Below are 5,890 nucleotides of genomic sequence, written 5' to 3'. Positions count from 1 at the left end.
CGTTTGAGCCCTTGCTTTCCATTCTTTGGATGTGTACCCACAGGTGGAATTGCTGGATCCTATGGTTATTCTATGTTTAATTTTTAAAGAAACCATTATACTAATTCCAAAACAGCTGCACCATTTTATATTCCTCCCAGCAGTGCACAAGGGCTCCAGTTTCTCTCACTCCTCATCAATACTTGTTATTTTCTGTTTTTCTTACTGGTAGCCATCCCAGTGAGTGCACAGTGACATCTCATTATGACTTTGCTTTGTATTTTCCTGATGACTAATGACGTGGAGCATCGTTTCACATGCTTATTGGCCATTTATGTATTTTATTTAAAGAAATGTCTATTCAGGCCCTTTGCCCATTTTTCAATCAGGTTACTGGTTTTGTTGTTGTTGTTGTTGATTTGTAAGATGAACATAATTTTTATATATTTATATATATAATATATATACTTATATATTATATATTTATATATATTTATATTTATATATTTATATTATTTTTATATATTATATATAAGTTATATATTATATATAAATAATATATATATTAGTTATATATTATATTATATTTATAATATATAGATATATTTATAATGTATAAATTATATATAAATATATTTATAACATAAATATTATATTTATATTTATATATATATTTACATTTATATTTATTATATATTTATATATAAATATATATAAATATTACCTCTCCCTAAAGGTAGAATTCACTGCCTCTAAGATGGTGAATTTGTATTATTTGAAATGTTCAAACAGAAGCTGAAATTGTAGCTCTTTAGTAATTTATTTCCTTTAATAAAAAAAAAATGTTCATGCTCTAGTTAAACATGACTGTTTGAATGCATGCATTTATTGACACGTCCACTTGAAACTCCACTAAATTGGAGTTTCAGTGATTCATTCCACAAATATTTATTGAGCACCTACTATGTATCAGGCCTGTTTTTGGCACTGGAGATAGAGCAGTGGATAAAGCAGTCTCTGGAACTGAGGAACGTATGTTGTGACATGTGAGGAGTTAGAAAATGGAAAGTGTTGTTATTTCAGAATCACAGTGTCTGTAAGAAGAGAATTTCAGGTAACAGGACCAGAAGCAAAAGGCCTTGAAACAAGAGAATGCTCGGTATCTTCAATAGAAGTGAAGGCTAGTATGGCAGAGAGCAGTAAGTACAGGGGGTCAAGTACAGGAGATAGAATTTGAATAGACAGAGCATATAATGCTACAGAAAGACTCTTGGATTTTATTCCAAAGATAAAGGGAAGTCAGTGGATCACTTTGAACAATGGAAATGCATGAGCAGATTTTGATTTTAAAAGGTCACTCTGGGGGTGCCTGGGTGGCTCAGTTGGATAAGCTTCTGACTTCGGCTCAGGTCATGATCTCACAGTTTGTGAGTTCAAGCCCCGCATTGGGCCCTGCACTCCACTGACAGCTCAGAGCCTGGAGCCTGCTTCAGACTCTGTGTCTCCCTCTCCCTCTGCCCTCCCCTGCTCATGCTCCGTCTCTCTCTGTCTCTCAAAAAATAAGTAAATGTTAATTTTTTTTTTAAAGATCACTCTGTCTTTTGTGTAGAGAATGTTCTTAGCAGGCCAAAAATAGAATTAACTATTAAGAGTAAACCAGGTGACAGACAATACTGGGTTGGTCAGGTCAATAGTTGTAAAGGTAATGAAGCTTCAGAAGTGAAATATTCTTTGAAGGTAAAGTCAATAGATGTGCTGATGGATTGAATAAGAAGGTAAAAGAAAGAAAATAAGAAGATCTCAGCAACCAGGTGATTGTGCCATTTGCTGATATGAGGACATGAGAAAGGCAGGTCTGGATGGATAAGAAGAGTTTGGTATTAGAATGTTAAGTTTGAAATATAAATGACATATCATAAGGAGACGCAAAGTAGGGAACAAGCAGAACGTTAGGCTGACTTAGCAGGATAGAGAAAGAGAAAACTTCCTCTGGCAGTTAAAACAAACAAACCAAAAAAGACTGATTTACCCTATCTGAGAAAAGATCAGGAATTTGAGGTGATAAGATAACTTCTGAAAATGGTAGTGGAAATAAGACTGAAAATAGCAAAGTTGATTAGAAGTCTTTGTAGGAGAGTTGGATGCAGAAGCCTGCGTCTCTACTCCCTCCATTCAGTTGTGTATCTGCCTATTCTTTGTTCCAGCAGAAGAATAAGGGGCTGCCTTCTGGATATGTCGAACCAAAGACATTCTGGAGTTGAAGACATGAGGTTCAGGAGAGTGTGGGAACATGGCACTGAAACAGGAATGTTACATTACATTACACTGTATGTGAAGACCCCACCTATTCTCCTACTCCAACTTGACTCTCAGGGGGGTAATCAAGTTTATTTCTCCCTATGGAAAACCACAGATTCTTCTTTGAGGGATCTGCCTAATCCACTAGGAAAGATTCTGAGATATGAGGAGTCTCAAAAAAAGTGACCAATAAAATCACCCTATAGAGAACCCCACCAGCCCACAAGGTACACTGAAGCAGAAAAAGTTTCCAAAAAGTTTTTAATTTTTTATGTTTATTTATTTTTGAGGGGTAGAGGAGCAGAAGGAGAGGGAGACACAGAATCTGAAGCAGGATCCAGGCTCTGAACTGTCAGCACAGGGTCTGATGTGGGGCTTAAGCTCTCCAACCGCAAGATCATGACCTGAGCCGAAGTCGGATGCTTAACCGACTGAACTATCCAGGCACCCCCCCAATGGTGTTTAGTGAATTGGTTTTAAATATACAAAAAAACCAAAGAATATCAGATATTTGAAGAAATTCTATAATATGAAAGATATACCAAAACAAACAAAAAAATCAGAGAGCTAAAGAAAACAAAAACTATATCTATAATTGAAAACTTTGGAAAGACAAAAGTTGTAAGTCAATGAAACAAAAATATACAGCTATAAAAAGAATGTTTAGAGAGGTCAAAAAAGAGATTTTGGTTGTTAAAAATATCTAACCTATGTTTAAAAACGTATCAGTGGAACCAATGAATAAGATTGAGAAAATCTCACTCAAAGTAAGACATACAAACTAACATACAGCAGAAATGTATTAAATGTAACTGAAAGTGTTAAATAAAACTGAAAACCAGTCGAGAAGAGCAGATATCCATAACAGGAGGTCCAGAAAGATAAAATGGAGGGAAGAAAATTATATAAGAAATTTACATAGAACCGAAGAGCATGAGTTCCCAGATTGAAAGGGGCCCAACAAGTACCCAGCAAAAATATCTATGACACACAGGGAATCACATCGTTATGAACGAAATTTTAAAATGTTGGAGGTGAAGAATAGACCCTAATAATCATGAATGAGAAAAAAAATACAAATCAGATTACCCACACAAACAAAGGACTCAAGTCAGAATGCCATAGAAATCTAAACCAACCTAGTTGCTAGAAAACAAGAGGAAAAATGCCTTCAAATTATGAGGGAAAATGATCTACCTAGAAAGTGTATCATCCTATTATAGATTAAATGTGAGCAAAGAATAAAGACATACTCAGATTGCAATTTAGAATAAGAGTACTTCCAAATACTTTTCCAGGATTTATGGTACTACTTTTTTCCACCAAACTTAGAGGAGAGACCAAAATGAAAGAAGGCATAAGATAAAGGAAACAACCACACCAACAAAGGAGACAGGAGAAAGGCCCAGGATGATATGGGAAAGCCCCAGATGACATAGCTACAGTGGGCAAAGAAAACAACCGGTCCACATTGGGATAGGAAAATGGAGGACCACAGAAGATATTTCTCCAAGAGGTCAAAACTGGCAGAGTATCTCATATGTTTGAAAATATTAAGGGGATATTGACACTTTTGAGACAGTGTTCTGGGTTGATTTTGTTCTGGGGATACAGGAAACTAAGCAAGCAAAAAATTAAGAAAAATTAGTAATGCTGGGGGAAGCAACATTGTACAAGAAAGGATATATAATCATAGTAGTCTGCATGGCTCAGCTGCACATAACATTTGGTATTATCATGAAAATGTGAAGATTAAATACACCACCAAGAAAAATCATCCTATATCTATATTGAGAGAGCAGATGAGAAATACATGTAGGGAGGGAGGATATGAGAACGAAATCTTTCATGGTCATAAGTTAATGGAAAATGTTTAACTTCATAAAAAAACCCACATTTTGTATTGTCCACCCTTAGTTTGTCTAATGTTCACTTCCCTTTAAGGACCACCTCAACACTGAAATCTGGCTTCCACACTTGTCAATAGCAAATATCACCGATGACCTTTTTATTGCTTAGGCCAAAGGACATGGACACTTTGTAGCTTTTGTGTGTCTTCTCCACAGCCATTTCTCTGTCGACCTGAGCTCCAGTTGCAAACAGGCAAAGGCCCTCTTAACATGTTATGGATGTCCCAGAGACTCCTTGAGACTGATGGGTCAGAACCTGGACTCCCTGATCACAACCCAATCCCCATCCCCCACTCCCAGATCCCCTACTCCTTATCTCATAGTCCCAGGCGTAGTTAATAACACCATCATTCAAAGCATTATGGAGCAGACCAGACCAAGGGCTGATCAGAGGGAAAAAACCTACTGTAATGGCTAAAAGCTTATTGGAAACAAATAAAGAAAACCCACATCTATCAGATTTCCTCTCAGAGGGACCTGTCAAATAAACCTTTTTCAGTCGAAGGTAATTTTTCTAAGAAGTATGCTCTAGTACAAAGAGAGGATCACTAAACCCTCTCCTAAAGTGGGACAGTCTGCTTAATTGCTCTCCTTTTGTTAGTTTAGGTGGAAGAAGCAAGTTTGAAGCCAGAGGACAGTAGAGGAGAAGCAGGGGACGTTTGCGAGGTGCTATGTCAAATAGATCTGTTTGATAGGGTGCTACTTTATTTACTGATGGGAGACTTCCACCTGTTAGAGTCTGGTTTACCATTACCCCGTCAATTACCTAAATCATACGCCTAGATCATTACCCTTTTCCATACAACCCACAGGCAGCCAGTCACCACCGAGTCCACTTTCTCAATCTCTTTTAATCTGCCCCCAAAACTATTTTCCCCCCTTAACCCGATTTCAGGTCCCGAGTCTCTTCATCTCTCGCAGAATTCTTTTAGTAGCTCCCTAATGGATTTCCATCCTCATCAATGTTTTTCTTCAGTTTCACGTTTTTCCCCACCCATCCTCTGTATAGGTTTCCACTGATTTTTTCCCACCTAAAACGTGAATCAGATAATGTCCCTACGTGACTTACAACTTTGTGAACTTCCAAATGTCATTATTTAGAAAAGAATGCTTTACGTGACTTCTACTCCTTACTTAGTTTCACCAGAAGGATTCATGGCCAATCCCTGCACAGATCAGTACATACTGGGTGTGTGCTCACCTGTACACAGGTACAGACCTCCACCCAATCTGTTCATTGTCCAGCCTGTGGGCATGTGGGCATTCACACCTACCCTCGGCCTTGAAGGTACTGCCGACTTCACTTACCCTCGATAAATCTTACCTGAACAAGGTGCTCACACAACTGTCGCTTTTAGGAAGCCTGCCCTGCACCCCCTTGTCCGTGTTAGCAGTTGCTCTGTCTGTGAGTTCACCATACCCTGTGCATACCATTATCTTCGTCACTATCACATTGACTTGAGATCTCTTTTGTTTATTTTTCTTTGCCTTCTCCATTAGACTAAGTTCCTTGAAAGCTAAATTCACATAAAACTCCTAGTCTAGTACAGAACAGTTAAATAAATTAAAATACATTGAGTGCGTAGTTGATCTTCAGAACTTTGTGGGGTGTATAAAATAGGTTTTAATATCACCATTTTAAAGATAAGAAAACTGAGTCAGAAGGGGTGGATGTGACCCAGGCTAATAAGGACCAAAGTATC

The 5,890-nt window shown here is 37.6% G+C and overlaps 1 long non-coding RNA gene across 1 annotated transcript; it reads left to right on the top strand.

The window, feature by feature from the left end:
• Positions 1-4,217: 4,217 nt before the first annotated feature.
• On the top strand, positions 4,218-4,884 carry LOC109250328 (uncharacterized). Its single transcript, XR_002072988.2, has 2 exons — positions 4,218-4,692; positions 4,794-4,884. It is a non-coding gene; the product is annotated as an uncharacterized LOC109250328 (long non-coding RNA).
• Positions 4,885-5,890: the final 1,006 nt, after the last annotated feature.

Source organism: Panthera pardus, unplaced genomic scaffold (assembly GCF_024362965.1).
Source record: "Panthera pardus isolate Hobbes unplaced genomic scaffold, ASM2436296v1 HiC_scaffold_12, whole genome shotgun sequence".
Taxonomy (NCBI): domain Eukaryota; kingdom Metazoa; phylum Chordata; class Mammalia; order Carnivora; family Felidae; genus Panthera; species Panthera pardus.
This window is presented reverse-complemented; position numbering and strand designations above follow the sequence as displayed.